The sequence below is a fragment of the Talpa europaea genome, assembly GCF_964194135.1.
Source record: "Talpa europaea genome assembly, chromosome: 4".
Lineage (NCBI taxonomy): Eukaryota > Metazoa > Chordata > Mammalia > Eulipotyphla > Talpidae > Talpa > Talpa europaea.
The window spans coordinates 138180350-138198340 of NC_140070.1; the positions used below are offsets into that span (position 1 = coordinate 138180350).

Sequence of the window (17991 nt, forward strand, 5' to 3'; positions counted from 1 at the left end):
AAATATTGTATGTTCCCTGTATTTGAGCCTATTCAAAATCAATAATGCCCCAATAAAATAAATGATGGCATTCCTTACAATGATCATGACCTCAAAAAATTCAAGAATTCTGTCTGATAATTTAGAAGTGGTTTCTGAGATCCATGAGTATGATAATGCTGGAAAGATAGAAATAGCTCTATTGATGTTCTTGTACAGGATTAGGTAGATGAATAAAAATGTGGAGAACTGGAGTCAGTGAGTTTTCTGAGGTTAATCTAGACATACGTTTGAAATTGTGAAATTTGAAAAATTTAGACATTATAAAAACCCATCACCACCAAAGGTTGAGCAAGTTAAATAAAAATGTTACGGCTTTGCATATAAAATGTTTGTAATATTAATGGGGTGTTTGATATTTCACTGCCAAGTATTTTATTTTTGGGAACCTGTTACTTAATGAGTAGAGACATATTTGAAGTTCTTTTCAGGAAGGCTTAATTACCACATGATTCAAGATTATTATTATATTTTAGAAAGTCACAAGATAGGTCATTATTTCATTCTATATTCACAAGTCTGAACTATTGAACTATCTCAGTATTATGTATATTGATCAATCAATCAAAACACTGGTATTAGCTACATCCTATTCAGAACTAATGCAGTTGAAATAAATTTGCCTGATTTTCAAAATGCCCTGTTAATACCAAATGTGCTGCGCTGATCTCTATACTGAAATACAATACATGGAAAAAGTTAACAAATCCCTCAAAATAAAACTTTCAGTAACACTGACACAAGAAGAAATAAAAAGATTACTTTTCATGAGAAAATTAAATTTGTATTAAAAAAGCAGAGTTCTAACAAAGACAAGTCCAGGTCTGAATAGTTTAATGGTTAATTTTAGCAATTACTTAAGGAAGAAATAAGACTAATTTTACACTGATTCTTTTAGAAAATAAACTCAATCTAAAAATCCAGATAAACGTACACACATACATTAAAATATATAAAATATATGCATAATATAACAATCACATATATATTATATATACATAATATGTATGTATAGATGTACACATAGTATCCTTGCTAATTGAAAGTTTTTCTTTCTAGGATTTCAGTTATCTGCAATCAACCACGATTTAGATTACTTAAGATTTACATAAAATTAAGTATCAGGTTAACTTAAAAATGTTTAGTGTGATTTTTAATTCAATGTCCAATATAATGTCTCAATTGCAATTATATCATTATTATAGATTTCTAAGAGTACAGTATAAGGTTTTGGTACATAGTGGCATACTTACAGAGATTTTGTTACATGTTTAACTTAAAGCAATAAAAATGGAAATAGCAAAGCTTTGGAGACAGAAAATCAGTCCCCCAAAGTTCTGAACAATAAGCAGATGATTTTTTTCCTCACCCTATACAAATAACGTATGAACAACTAGTCAAGTAAAAATATTTAACAGGATTTATCTGATAGAACAGGTAGACTCTTCAGTTCCTTGGTTCAATATGAAACACTCACATAGACATGTGATATCCATTTTCCTTATGTGATTCAGAATACTACAGATATAACAATACTGTGAATGTAAACAGCAGCTAAGTGGTCAAATAAATTAAATTTATAATCAGACTACTTATAACCATAACCTCAGCCCAGGGATTTTAGCACCCAAAATCATTGCCATAAATCAGAGTTCCCATCAATATAAATTTTTACTAAGAACTCAAAAAGCCATCTAAGCCATATTTACTGTCAAGTAAGTACGTTCAGTGATGAGTGATAAGGCTTGGGGCTGGAAGTCTAACTCACAAATACCAAATAGGGAAGAAGAGCAGACTAGGCAAGACCAACAGTCTCTCTTTCTCAAACTAAATCTAAGATATTTGTTTTTCACTGATTTAATAATAGGAATAAATGGTATCCTCAGGAAGGGAAATATTTCCCTTCATTTCAGATATCAGAAAACAGGAAACTTATTAAGATAAATGACTAAAGTTAACACCATATTGTTATGCCATATTAGACACATTTATTGGAAAATGATTATAGATATTGCTGCCAATATAAAATACACTAAAGAAATTTCAGATGACAAATTAGTATCTGGAGAGTGAAAGAAGTAGCTGTTGTAGAAAAATATCCAATATTTATGGAATAAGTCAAAATTGCTATTGAACAGCTGTACATTTACAGACAGCTCTTAAATCTTATGCCAACAAGCTTGTAAATCTGTAATTTATCTTCCTTGCTTGTTATGAGCTGGAAATAGATTTAACAGAGGAAACATTTGAAAAGTTGGATTTTGTTGTTGGGATAATTCCCAAGAGTCTTAAGTCCTACAATTTAGTAGAACCCAGAGTTCCAACAATGTCCATAACAACTGGATGGCAGATTTATATCCACAAGCCCCATACCCAGTGTCACATCCATACTTTGTTCTTACAAGTCCCCACATCCACAGGTGTAGTAATAGCCCTGGCCACTGTATCCAGAGTCCATGCCTTCTAGGTAGTTCTCAGCTGGCTTATTGTATAAATCGTTGAGGTTTCATGATTAAAGATATTTAAGCATCTTCGGTGGTGTGACAAGCCTTAGGTACTCTATGTAAAATATTTATACCAAATAATACACACAATACATTTCATTATGTATGGGAAAACCTCAGTAATTTGCTTTCCCTTATGTAAGAGAGCCTCAATTCTATTAAAACAAGGCTTGCTTTGGTGGATCCATCAATATTTCCTAATTAGTGGTATTAAGTTTTAATTCTGTTCTACCATAAATTCATCTTCAGTATAGATTTCGTACTTACTGTGTCTGCAAGGGCCACATGATATCAATCATGTTTTTAAAAAATATTGTATTTCTTTCCTGACATCTTTAGTAAGTCTCAAAAGCAAGTGGAAAGAATACCAGCCCTCTGTAATCCTGAGTTCATGCTTCAGGGATATTTTGTGCTAAACCACTGAATTATTTTATCAGTTCTCTTTTAAAGAAAAACATATAGTCCCATATAAACACCTATTTCAAAGTCTATCTCTAGATTTTCTCCACCAGTGATTATATCTTGTTTTGCTGTAGATACTTGGTGACAGGTCAGACTTTAATACTTCTAGATAGAGTCCATGTAAGATTTGTTTTTATCTCCATCAAATATATAGCACATTAAATCTATGTTCAACAATTCTTATTGAATCAATGTACCTTCCTTTGATCAATTACACACAAAATCTCTGCCAACTTGGCAGTCAGTGCATTTGGCATTCTTATAGGCAAAGAGATTCTCCTTTTCACCCATAAATTCACTAAGGACACATTTTTTTAAGTGTTCACAATTATTTACTTATTTATTTATTTGCTATAATATTGGATTACAATTTTATATATGATGTAGAGTATAGTACCTCCCTGTTCAGGTTTTTAACACATCACACCCACCACCAAAACACGATAGCCCTCCACTCTAGTCCATTGTGCTCCCTCTCCACTTGGCTCTCTCTGCTTTCCCTATTCCTTTGGTGGCCTTCTTTCTATAGTCAGAACTCAAGGATTTGCTACTGGTTTGGTTTTATCTGAATCTTGTTTTCCTATATTCTACAGATAAGTGATACCTTCCAGCATTTGTCTTTCTCCTGATTTACTTTGGTTAACACACTCACTTCCAGTTCCAATCATGTTGTCATAAGTGACAAGAGTCTGTCTTTTTTTTTACAGTTGAGTAGTATTCCTTTGTGTGTGTGTGTGTGTGTGTGTGTATATATATATATATATATATATATATATATATATATACCACATCTTCCTGATAAATTCCACTTTTGTAAAGATAAACTTCATATCCAAGTTTTCTAAGAGTGGTAGGTCTCCATCCAAACTCAAGAGTTTCTCTCCTTTTTCTGGCTCTTTAAAACTCAAATTAATTTAATAGGAAAAAAATTGTAAAAGAATGTTTTGCTGAAGTTGCTAAGGCAGGTCTCCCTGGTATCACAAGGGTTAAATACAGCACTATCAAGCTACTGGGAGCCACTGTGCTGAGTTTGATTCTCAGCCGCCCAGGGAGCAACCCACATGGCAAATCAGACTCTCCTGTCCCACCCCTGTTTCCCTCAGCAGTGTATTTCAGTACATCTGCCTGTTCTGCTCCCCACTCTCTCTGATCAATCCTCTCACCCCCACACTCTGCTGGCCAGTTCTTATATGCATAAATAAAATAAATCTTTTAAAAAAAGAATAATGCACTCTTATAAACAAGTAATAAAGTTGCTAAGACTATACTAAAACGAAATTCTTTTAGTGTTGCAATTTAACCATTTACTGTTATTTCAAACTGAAAAATAAAGCATCAGTATCAACTGAAACCTAAGGTGCATGAGAGATCAATAGCATCACTTATATTACAGAATCATGAAAAATGTAACACTATTCATTTTTAACACTTAAAAAATAATTACCATCAAATAAATTCAAATAATTCCTTGAACTATCTTGTGTCAGTCATTTGAAAGAGTTATGCCAAAGAAATAGTCACACTAAAAACCTCCTACTCCAGAAAGGAAATTTAATTTCTTGATTGGATATGTTCTTAATTTTTCTTCAGTTACTGGGAGAGGAGAGGAGTGGGGTAAGGAGAATTTGTAATGTCCAAAGAAAAAAACTTTATTGAAAATATATTAGAGCATTAGAAACAATGACCACATGTGAGTAATTCAATTCTCCAGAGAGGAATCTTAAGTTTCAACCAAAGAATCCACAGTCTTGTTACTGATGCTGCTGCCACTGTAGCTGTTGTCACTTCCAGTTTTTGTGAAATGTCCCACCAAACTTTTAAGCTTTTTATGGAATTCAAGAAAAACATATTAAAAACCTTTTGGAGAAAAGGATCCAGAAATTGAACGTCCTGTTTCTAAGATTTAGAAAAATCAATAGGTCTCTCAAAAGATATCAAATCCACATCTTCTGAGACCAGAGTCAAAGACCACATTTCTGACAGAAGAACCATGATCTGAACACAGTGGCTTCCACAACCAGACCCAGAACCTGAGGGCAGGCCACAGTCATCAAATTCTGGGCTCATAATAGCAACTAGTGTCACAACTAGACTTGTGGGTGTGGTTGATGGTTGTCTAAGTTCCCCTGTGGGTGAACTTACACCTGCAGAGTCTTTTATAAACCCTCAGTGATAGTGTGGCTAACCATGCTGATTTACTTCAAGTTTATTCAAAATCAAGACTTTTCTACTATAGAAATCTAATTAAACTACTCTTTCCTTAATTAGAAGAGCCTCTATTAAGGAAGTTTAAAATTTTAATTTGATATTCCTGCTGAGCTTGCTTTTCACAAAACCTATTGTTCCCATAATGAGAGAGTTGATGGACCAGGAGAAGCCAACCATGACTTAATCCGCAAGTCAACTCAATGTCAGGCTTTGAAGAATCAGGCAGCTCTCCAGCTACATCACCTGAGAGGGTCTCCCAATTCAGTCCAATTCTGGGTCATGGGTTCTGTTATCAAATTAAGTGATGTACATTATTTCTATCTCTTTAATATTCAAAATGTCTTTTAGATCTATTGTTTATTGAAGTTACAATTTTATATGAAACTATAATTAATTGAATATGACAAGAAGATAATTGTCTAATAATATATGTGTTTATTTTTGTCATGCAAATTTTCTCAACTATCTCATGTTGTATATTAGCATTTATTTCCTGAATCATGTTTCAATCTTTTAGTAACATAAAAATATTTTAGGTATGAAACCTTTGATTTTCACTTTTCAGTAGACCATCAACAAGACCAGGATATTTATAAGCAAAGGTAGTAGGAAAAATGAAAATATTTTTATATTCTTCTGTCAATTCTACTTCATTGAAATATATCAAAAAGTAATAAGAAATAATTAAAGCATTTCTACCAAAATGACTCTTTGCATTTGCAGGAACAAAGAAAGTTTCTCATCTCATATTTTATTCTTAAAGAAAAATCTTATTTTATTTATAGTTGATTTGTTCAGTTGATTAGTTCCTTCATTTCTTCCTTACTTTTTTTCTCATTTATTCTGTTCTTTCCGCATGTACTATTACCTCATTCTAATGCTGTCTATGCTATGTATGTATGTATGATACTTTATGTATCTATGTATCTATCTATCTATAGTTTATATTGAAGTAAAAATAAAGATACAACCCAGTGTAGAGGAAATTGTTATGTACAATTAAAAAAGATTCTACTGAGGAGGTAGAATTTGACCTATGTTTTAAAAAAGATTAGTAGACTCTAAGAAGGAAAGTCATTCAAAAGAAAGAGTAATCAAAAAATAAAAAGTAACTGAGACATTCAAGGAATAAATATGTGAAGATATTGTCCTGATTAATTTTAGTATTAATTCTTTGGACATAATTGTTCTAAAGAACAATGATAAAATGTGATATAAAATAGGAAAAACTTCATGACAATTTTGAAATGATATTTTAATTCAAAACTCATTATATGCAGGAAACTCAAAAGGATTAACAAAAATGAAACATGATTTGCCATGTGAGCTAAGGACTTCATTAATTGGCATGCAACACATTTTTTTTTTATTTTTTAAAAAGATTTATTTATTTATACAAGCACTGGGTATAGTCATAAGCGCAGGAGGGTGAGAGAATTCACCAGAGCTAGAGCGGGGAACAGAACAGGCAGACTGATGAAATACACTGCTGAGGGGAGCAGTGGGCACAGCAGGAGAGGTCTGCGAGCTATGTGGGACCCTTGCCCGTGGCCGGGGATCGAACCGGCGCTGCAGAGGCTGCGGGCAGCTCCACAGCCTAGTGCTCAACTGCTGTGCCACCAGGGGAGGCCCATGCAACACATTTATTTAGGAATAGTGTGACGGTGCTAATAAATAGAACATTTTCCTGATATTGAATCCATGAGGATGTTGAGACATAAAATTCTGCCAACACCACTGGTGCTGGTATTCATTCTCAAGCACACACTCTTCATCATTACACTTGCTAGTGGCCAAGATTCTCTCCTCAACCACTTTATTCAAGCTCCCCTGAGCTCTCTCTGAAAAAAGTTTCAACTCTTGTCTATAAGAACTGCAAGTTTCATCCTCCTCTTAAATGCTACCAACGGAATTTTTTATTCCAACCAAAACCTGACTATAGGTTCCTGATTTCCCTTTTCTTATAAGTATTTACTTTAAAAAATTGCAATTGTAATTCCTTTTTCAATCCCATTGAGATGTATCCCCCACAAAGGTAAAGATCTGTGTCAAAGATTGGGTGTCATCTTTTTTAAAGGTGCACTCCCAAGACTTCGCAAGAGCGCCAGTATCTGTGGGAGAGAGAGGGCTTAACTTCATGGGCTGTCACCCTCCAATCTGTAAAATGATCACCTGTCTTGAAACGTGAAATGTTTGCTTCTTCTCCAGATAAGAACATAAGATGAGCCAGAAGGTCTTCAATATGGCCACAATCCCTTCCCACCTTATATAAAATCTTCCCTACCCTGGTCCTGCTCAAGGATATTCTTCTCACCTCATTTTCTCTCTAAAACACCTGCTCACCTCTGTGTACATTGGAACTGAGGTCATTTGTGTGAATTATCTTCTCCATACTGCAGTAATATTGCATAATACCTCCCTTTCCATCTTACCGGTAGCCATTTCTGTTTCTCTTTGACACTGGAAGCCGGATAACTAGCTACAAATCAAGGAAGATAAATAAAATACAAGATATATGATGCAGAAGAACATTCAGATGGAGTTAGCCCATTGTAGGTCACAGATTTGAGATGCTAGGAGATCACCTAGTTCTACTGAAAAAGTAGAACCCAGATGCTTTCCATCAGTAGAGTGAAGAACCTTCCATTCATTGGGGGATGACAGTAGCCATAGACATAACCACCAAGAGCTGATGAGACTCAACAACAACAAAGAAAATAATCCGGTCAAAAAATGGGCAGAAGAGCTAAAAAGAAACTTCTCTGAAGAGGAAATGCAAATGGACAACAGGCATATGAAAAAATGTTCAACATCACTTGTAATCAGGGAAATGCAAATCAAAACTACCATGAGATACCATCTTACACCAGTGAGAATGGCACATATTAAAAAAACTAGCAACAACAAGTGTTGGCGAGGGTGTGGAGAAAAAGGAACTCTTCTGCACTGTTGGTGGGAGTGCAAACTTGTCCAACCACTATGGAGAGCTGTGTGGAGATTTCTGGACCTACTAAACATAGAGCTTCCATATGATCCAACAATTCCACTCCTAGGTATTTACCCAAAGGACACAGAAACATCAATTCCAAAGAACAACTGCACCCCTATGTTTATAGCAGCACTATTTACAATAGCTAAGCTTTGGAAACAGCCCAAATGCCCAAAAATAGATGACTGGATTAAGAAGATGTGGTACATATATACCATGGAATATTACTCAGCATTCAAAAAAGATAAACCCATGCAATTTGCAGCAACATGGATGGCGCTGGAAGGGATCATGCTCAGCGAAATAAGCCAAAAAGAAAAAGAAAAATACCGGATTGTCTCACTCATAGCAGGAATCTAGAAAACTTAAATAAGGGACCAGAAAAATGAATAACTATAAGAAAGCGAAAATCAAAATCAACAAAAAACTATGAACCAGAGACACTTTTTGGGGGGTGAGGGGCGGGAGGGGAGGGATTGAGGTCAGAATGGGGGGGGTTGCAATTGTATGGGGAATATAAAAATAAAATTTATTATTGAAAAAAAAGATCATATTTTATAAATTACAAAAAAAAAAAAAGAGAGAGAGAACACCACTGGAGTCATCATATAACACAGGTAACCAAGATTCAACCTAAGGCTGTTGTGGTTACCATAGTAACTCATGCAGGAATGGAAAACTTGGTTCAATAGTGAAATATATGTCCTAAACTTGAAGATTGCAAGAAACCAGTATATGTTTACATTCATAGTGAGAGTGTTCAAACCACAGCAGATGAGCTTCATGCTCTCTGAACCTAAATCTCTGATGAAAAACAGTACTACAGGTTCTTAACTTTATTATTCAAACACAGTTTCAAACATGCAGAAAGCCAATTTTTCCTTTTAATTGATATAACTTGTGTCATAAAATCAGTCTATATATGAGAACATTAATTTTATTTTCAAAGCTAGAGTCTACACAAATTGCTGCATTTAAAATGAAATCATCAAATCCCTTGCATTGGGCAGCTCATTCCTCAAATTACCAGGAAGTTAAGATTTGTCAGGTGATGTTCCCATCACTTTGTCTACAAAAGAATTATAATTTGCACCAAATATGCTTTCTCTTTTTTAAAAATTCCAGAAGCTAGCATACAAATGGTAAACTTATTATGTATAATTATTTAATTTTGAAGCAGGAAACAGAATTTGTTTAGAAGAAAGAACATTCTAGCTCCCTGCATATTATATTGATTAAATTTTATTAGATTATGTTGAAATCCTAATTTGTAGCCTTTGCTCATTCCCGTGATGTAAATATTCTCACCATGGCCTCTTTCAATCCAAGAATATGATACCACTACAGATGGAGTTAGAAACAGATGCTCAAAAATGACTCTTATGAGTCATTCTATGTCACTTTCAACACAACACCAAAAATATGTACACTAAAGGGCAAGTCAAATTCATGTTCAGTTAGAAATGACTAAATTAATCAGTTCCATTGAGTATCACAGAAGACTAGAAGGTTGATCTGAGTGAAAATAAATAGCAACTGGGCCTCCCTGGTGGTGCAGCGGTTGAACACTGGCCTGCAAAGATGCCTGCAGCCTCTACAGCACCAGTTTGATCCCTGGCCACCGGGGGAGGGTCCCACATGGCATGGCGCGCAGACCTCTCCTGCTGCCCACTGCTCCCCTCAGCAGTGTACTTCGGTCCTTCTGCCTGCTCTGCTCCCAGCTCTGGCTCTGGTGAATTCTCTCACCCTCCCGCACTTCTGACTGTACCCAGTGCTTGTATAAATAAACAAATAAATCTTAATTAATAAATAAATAAATAAATAGCAACTAAACAATGTGTTCTTAAGCTTCCTATAGGCTTCATAGCTAAAGAAATGTTAGTATGAATTCAGAGACATGGAGAAAATATCTTGAAATGCATTTTTTTAGACATAGAAAACTCACGTGCAGCTTTAGTCTATTTTTTTTTTGTTATAATAGACTGATTTTAAAAAAAAAAGACTTATTTCTCACAGTTCTAAAAACTAGATGTCCAATACCAAGGAACCAGCAGATTTGGTCCCTGGTGAGATTCTCCTTCCTACATTACAGAGAGGTGTCTTCTTGCTGTGTTTCATAAAGCAAAAGTGACGAAGCTCCCCTGGGTCTCATTTATAAAGACACTAATCCCTTTTATGAGATTTCTTCCTCCAAGGCTTAGCCAATTCCCAAAGGCCTCCCCTCCAAATGCTATCACACTGGAGGTTAAGGTTTAACATATAAATTCTGGGAGACATAGCCATTCCATGGCAGTGCATTGGAATGAATAAAAAGAAATAAAGTTTTATAGGTCCATGAAGAAATTGTAATAAAATGTATCTCCAGAATTGCCGCAAGAAGGGTTAAGTAAGGCAGTGGTATATAGTTAGTGCAGTGGGAGGGACAATATGCAGCATGAGTGATGAAATTTTTGTATAAAAGGTAAGTTCCCACTGAAACTAATGTGCCCTTTGCATGGTGTATAACTTCCTCAGTAAGCCAAAACAAGGTCTCAGACATGTCACTGATGATGTCAGAAAATAAAAAAAAAAAATTATATCACAGAAAGGACTGTAAAATTCTGAATTCTGAAATGCTAATTATTCTTCACAGACGACCTACAAGGACAGTATCACCTATGGAAAGAGAAACAAGATTTTAGATTTCTTTTACAAAAGTTTATTAGGGAATATGTCCAGCAATATCACAAGAGATAAAGAAGGAAGCTGCGTGTCAATAACAGCAAGAATGAGGTTATCCAGCCCAGGTGATAAGATTCTGGATCAGGGGGGAAATCTCCACTGATTTAGAGGATTGTGATTCTGTGTTACACTATGATTTCTTCTTCAATGGACCAGGACAATCTCTTGAAGATGTCATTGATGATCTTGATGAATGTAAACAAATCACTTGATGAAATAATAGCTGAGTTTTGATGCAGTGACTGTTTTCAGAAAAATCCAGATGACCAGTATCTTCCATAGAAAGAGGGACGGTAGTAGCCATAGCCATCGCCATAACCACCATAGCCATCAAGACCATAGCTGGAACCGTAGCCATAACCCAGGCCACCAAAACTACCAAGGCCATAGCCAAGGCCATAACCCAGGCCACCAAAACTACCAAGGCCATAGCCAAGGCCACCATAGTAGTTGCCATAATAGCTCATTGTGGCAGGGGTTGAGGATTTGGATTGATACTGAAGGTAAGTTTCCTGAGAATGAGAATCACCAGCCACACCTGGATTTATATACTGCCTCAATGTGGGTGTGGACCTCTAGAGATGCCTCTCATTCTTACTTATTTTCACAAATGTGTGAAACATTCCAAATACTCCTTTGTCTTGTGACTTTATAATGTTAATGCTACTGAGACATATTTTCGTTTACTTATTTTCTTCATTTGCATTTCTTGCCATTAGAGTCTTTCAATAAAAGGTTATGACTATCAAGTCTTTAAAGCCTACAACTCTTTGCATAACACACTGGACTGGATTATTAGATGCAATATTCCTCGTCTTGCATCATATCTAATTTTTCTCATTTTGAGCTTTCTCATTCTCTTCCTTTAGAAAGTGACAGAACACTCCCTGTAAGCCAAAACTCATTTTTCAATTCACTTCTTGGAGTTTGAAAAACCTCTATATAAAGCCACACATACCGTTAGCTCCAATCCTAGTTCTAGTCACCATGTTGTGTCACTTAAGTTCCTCAATCTCTTAAATTATCAATTTTCATATATGTGCAAAGAGAATAATTTCCATCCATGTTTTTGCCACTTAAGCAAAGCTCCCTCTGCACAGAGCAGAAAGCTCTGTATGCTATTTTTTCCTCTTGGCTCACAAAAGTAATTATACCAAAGAAATGAACATAGGACCATGGGCAATTTCTTCCACATTCAAATTAAAACAACAAGAAAAAATATATGTGAAATGCATATCCATTAAGTGAATAAACAATGTCTTTATCATTGGGGGGAATCTATACTTCATTAATTCTGGAATATTTGAATTATAATAATTTTGAGTCACTGCAAGAAGTGATACAAAACTTTTACAGAAGTTTTAGTTTAGTCTTTTATAGGCAATCAGTAATAAGAAGTATAATGCAAAAGGAAATATATTGCTGATTGCAAAAATACTAGCTAAATCTAAGGGGAACAGTCCATTCTGGTGAATAAATAAAATATGAATCAAATTTATTACATCAATAAAGTAATTTTATTGGAAACATTCACAGATTCTAGTTACCACAATGTTTATAATGTGGAAATGATGAAATTAATTCCCACTAGTATAGTGAAATTCTATCAGGGAAATAGATTCTGTGAGTTGAACTTAATCCTGAGTACTCAATCTGCAGGATGGTTGTTTGGTTGAAGATACAAGCAAGGCTCACAGGAGAGTACTTTTAATAAAGAGGTCAAGACTGAGATCAATCTTGATGAAATCAAGAGAACAGAAGATGAACAAAGTTAAATAATGAAGGTTCAAAGATTATAACAACTTATTGAATTGAATGGAATGTAAAGAACTAATTTCTTCCATAGAGAGAAAGCAGCCCTTAGTCAAAGTTTCAGTCATGATGTTCACCTGATTTCCAACCCAAACCAGCCATCTCAAGGGCAGTCAGTGACCTTGTTAACTCACAGGAGCTAGAGCCCAGATTTAATGGGGAAAGTGTGCTTCCAAGTCCCAAGAGGGCTCAAAATGATAACTATAATTCATCCTTGAGAAGACTAGTTAGCAGAAGCAAGTTTTTAAAATTAATTTCCTAAGAGAAATGCAAAAAAAAAAAATAATGAGCAGCTTGATGTTGTCAAGGTAGGTTTAATTGCAGTTTGTTTCATTAACACACTTCATAATTCATACTACTTAGTACTAGATCCTTTCATGCTATCATTTCTATGGCACCCTTGCTATTTGACCTTGAAAAAGCATTTAATCTATTTTGTTTTCTTTATGATTATGTTTTTCTGAAAGACTGAGTTGTTAAGAATTTCATGAAATAAAACAGATTCCCTATAATTAGAAGCTAAACAGAAAACATATAAGGGAATTTTCTCCAGTCGTGTACACTTACCAAGAATTTATCCTAAATTGTGAGCAATTATTCCCAATGGAATTCCAAAAATATAGTAAGATAGTGAGGGCAGGGCTCCTGAAAAGGGAATAAGGTCAGTGAAAACTTCTTATTTAAGGAACAACTTAAACTATCTAACATTTTCTGAGAGCTGGGTGCCACAATTTGCAGGTCAGTGTAATTTTGGTGGAGGAAGTAGATCTTATGGAGACCTATGCTACAGGAATGCAATTCAGGGTTAGTTGACTAAATTCAAGTTTTAACACAGCTGAGACTCAAATCTGAAATTAGAAAACCTGTCAAAAGTTTGAGGAGTATTGCATAGTCCTAAAATTTCTTTTAAGAAAGTGTATTAGCTACATTATTAGAACAATAATTTCTAAAGAATTTTCCCTAAGAAAAATAATCCCAGAGGAAAAACAATTTTCAGTGTGTAGATTTATCAATTACAGACTGCAAAACTTACATAATACATGCTCATCTTAAAATATGGACAAAAAACAAAATTTGCAATGGCAATAAAATAAGTTTTTTTTTTGAAATATGCCCAACATCATTACCAAAAATAACTGAGTTATTTTGAGATATTTTGAGATAACTTTGTTATACATTCTAGAAATATAGTTTCACTCTTCTATAAATGTATGACACCACACCACACTGAAGCCCAAAGTCTAATGACCTTCTACCACAATCTATTAGACTCCTTCTATCCTTTGCTCCTAACACCCATCTCATTCCCCTAAGGTAACTTCAGTTTAGAGCAAATTTTTCTGTAGAAAAGAAAGTACAAATATATTTCAATGAGAGAGTAAAAGAGGAAGCCACGGTTATGTCTGCCAATCCATCAATCTATAGTTAGAAGTAGGAATAGAAGTCAGGCCACCATGACTGACTGATGGACGTTCACAGTGCCAACAGTTGCCCAAAGATTTTTATATTCTCTCATGGAGGGCAGTGCTAATCACATAGTCAAAAATTCTTATTGAGTTGAAATAATGTCCAAAGGGTAATATTTTAAAAACCCTAAAAATGGAAAGTTGGACACAGAAATAGTTGAAGGTGGAAAACACAGAGGCCAAATTATATTGAAAACCTGTGAAGAGTGTAATGAGAGGCAAATACCTGGGTTAAAATAAAGAAACAAAATATCAATAAGCTATTTTAAAATAAATATTGATCAAATAATTATATCGATTCACCTATAAATATTGGCATAAATATACTTAATTTTCAGAAAATTATTACTAAGGATTTGCAAAATATCATACTTGGGTGTGTATGGAAATCTCTTACATAAACAAACAAAATGAAACTAAATTTGTTCTTATGTCAATAAGGAAGTTTTATGGGGGAACAGGCACTAACTCTCACAAGGGGACTAATGAATTAGCAACACTTCCAAAATGCAGCCATTCTGAAAGAACTCTAGTTTCTTTGATGATATTCTGTGGAGAGGAATGAGCCCTGTTTTCTTCAAAGTGACTTCTCTAATGGTGTATGACGTTGGCATTCTTGGCAGTTAATGAGGTTAGCAATATGTTTGACTTTGAAGACAGGAAGAAGAGAAATAATAAGTTCACCAGTTGGAGTGATAGAAAGGTTCAAATATTTTAGTGACTGACAGACTTTTAGGTGGAATCAAATGAACCAACATCTTGTATAGAAAGAAAGATGGTAGCCCTCCTAGCAAATCTTGCATAGCCAGTGTGGCCATAACCATTGCCACAGCCACATTACAGGCTTCTAAAACCACAAAGAGTGTGGCTGAGGCCTCCAGAATAATAGACATGGAAGCTCACAGGTTATAGGATCTTGTAATTACATTCATTTTTAGTCTGTTTTCCATGAGGTCCAGGAACTTTTGTAAGCACTTCTCTGTGTGTCTCTGGGGTTCTTGGGAATCTGGGGCTATTCTTATTATAACATTTAAACCTAACCTGCTCTTTTTGGACTTTAGCTGGTGCTGTAACTTGCTGGTACAAGGCTTTTCTCCATTGCTCAATTCACCACGGGAAATGGTCCAAAGTGAAGTAACTACACCCTCTTGTCTTTGAGTGTCCTCCCTTACTATCATAGTTTAGCCAATTAGAAAAGGATGAGTCCTTGAACCCAATTTTATAACCCAATTATAACATACAGAGCACAAATTGTAGGGATTCCCTGCCATGATTGTCGTCCCAACAGCATCACTGTATCATATTAACCCACATCAAGCTTTGAGCATTTCATCAAAATATGTGATTTAAATGGCATCTTCCCCATGGAAGAAAATGTTTGGAGTCTATTTCCATAGTATCTATCTCCAAATTTCAGAATGGTCATTTCACCTCTAATTTTAGTCTCCACTAGATCAAGAAAAATCACTGATTTCCCCATTTTTTTTTACCTTTATAACTTTCTACATCTCTGAACTAAAATCTGAAGTCTCAAGTATGAACTATATTAACTTCCATTGTTATCATGAAAAAAAAATTAACATTAAAATTAACTTTTATTATGACGTATAAATATATGAATTTTATACATGGTTGGATTTGTGAAAATAGCACCATGATAAGGATATGGGACAGTTCCACCACTCCCAAAACTATCTTGTGTTGCCACTTAACGGTGGCATTTGATTCCTGCCCACAATCCTGTCACCTGTGAATCTGTTTATTGCTAGTTTGACTTTTTGGAAATATCAAACAAGTGGAGTCCCTGGTGCCTTTCAGATTTATGTCTTTGATATTTATGCAATTTATAGTTCTTTCCTTTTAATTTGAGTAGAATGCTTTGTACATATGTGGCACAATTTATCTCTTCATCATTTGAAGGATGTATAGGTTGTTCCAGTTTACAGTTGCCATAAACCATGCTGCTATAAACATATGAGCAATGTTGTATTAAATTAATTTTATATATTTTAAACACCAAATTTATCCTCAATAGAGAAAAATATTATCAACTCTAAAAGTAATTCCAAATTATGATTATAGAAAAAAGTCAAAATGACTAAGTATGTATCTATGTAGTACCCCAAAAGGAAAACCTGTTCAGAAGTGTATAAATCAGCATCTTTTTAAAGGCACTATTCATATAACTTTAGAATCTAATTTTATTTGCCAAGTATTACACTTTTGGCTGTAACAAAAATGGATCCATGCTGGTTCAATAAATGAGCTCTTGCTCAGTTTTGTAAATTGCACATGTATTCTTTGCTCTGAAAAATTCCAGTTGTTGCCTGATGCCAGAATAGGCTCCTCCACCTTAATCCCATTATTGGGTATCAGTGAGACAATTCTCATCCTTTAGATATCAGAGAAAGGAACCAGATCCCAGTCTATTGTGTACATAACTGAAGAAAAGTGATATAAAACACATGAGTGGTTTTACTAGAGCCCTGATCATTCATGTAAAGGAAAGTGAATAGTCTCTTTAGAATGGGCATTCCCACTTGCCAAAAAAATAAAGAATCTAGGAAAAACCCACAGCCACGCTCTTAAACCATCTGCTTTTATCTGTAGTTTATTGAGCTATTTAGCTAATTCTTCTAGATTGACTTTGAAATTTCTGATAGTCACTGGAAATATCACATTTGTTATATGTTAATTCTTTAGTAAAATCTGAATTAACCTCTCTATCATATATGGTTGGCAGCAGATGTTATATCCATAACCACTGAGAAATGTATCTGTTCCCAGCAAAGGAAAGACCCAGGTCCCGGGGTTGCCATATCCATAGCCACAGACTACAATACCTGATTTTAGTAGCTCATTGTGTCAGGAGTAAAAAATTAAAATAATTTATTGAAATAAATGATTGGAAATGAAATCCATAATTGATTTCATTATTTTTTAATTAAGTCTTACCAAGGAAATGAAACAAAATGATCATTCATTGATAAGATGTAGATATATGTTTGTGTGTATGTATTCATTTAAAATCACAATTGTATGACTAGGAACCAACATTGCCTAACTGTTGAAACCTTATCAGACAAACACTGAATACATCTCTGTAGAGGGGAAATAAAAGCGTATGGAGATTGACTTGTTCAAGGTTAGTGAGTAGTGGAGCCAAAACTCACACTGTAGTCTCTTTGACACCAAAATTTGCTAAATGCCAACTATTTTTTTTGAGGCATAAATTACACGTAGCTGAACACATGATATAAGTACAACTCTGAAATAAATTGTCTTATATATGCAGTTGTTGACTATGCAGACATCATAGGCCAGTGGTGGCCTTACAGGCTGACATCTACTTTTCAGCGCTACTTGGAATACCCAGTTATCAGGTAACCAAGACCCATCTATGCAACCTCCTCATCCATATCTACGCTGGTTGCCCAGGCTTCTTTAGTAATTTCTATTGTGTTGTATTATGCCAGGAAATAAGGACTTACTTCAGTAGCTAACTACTGTTATGGTAATTCCTGAGTCCCTTTGAAAGTAGGAATAAACATTCAGGAAGTTGCATCAAATTCTCCTTCCAGATAAGAATTGCACAAATAAGTTGATAGAATCATTCCTCTCACATTTGAAAGATGTGAACTTACTTTCTTAAAAGGTGTGACCCTATACCTTTGAGTCCTTTACAGTGTTGTAAACCAATGTCACCCCCAAAATTTTTTTATAATTTTAAATATGTATCTGTATCTCTATCTATCTATCTGTCTGTCTGTCTGTCTATCTAATCTATCTC

The 17991-nt window shown here is 34.8% G+C and overlaps 1 protein-coding gene across 1 annotated transcript in view; it reads right to left on the reverse strand.

Annotated features, from left to right (window-relative positions):
• LOC311169310 (keratin-associated protein 19-5-like) overlaps positions 1–17991 on the reverse strand; it is a gene marked incomplete at both ends in the record, with an annotated part of 48261 nt that overhangs the window by 12140 nt on the left and 18130 nt on the right. The window lies entirely within an intron of this gene.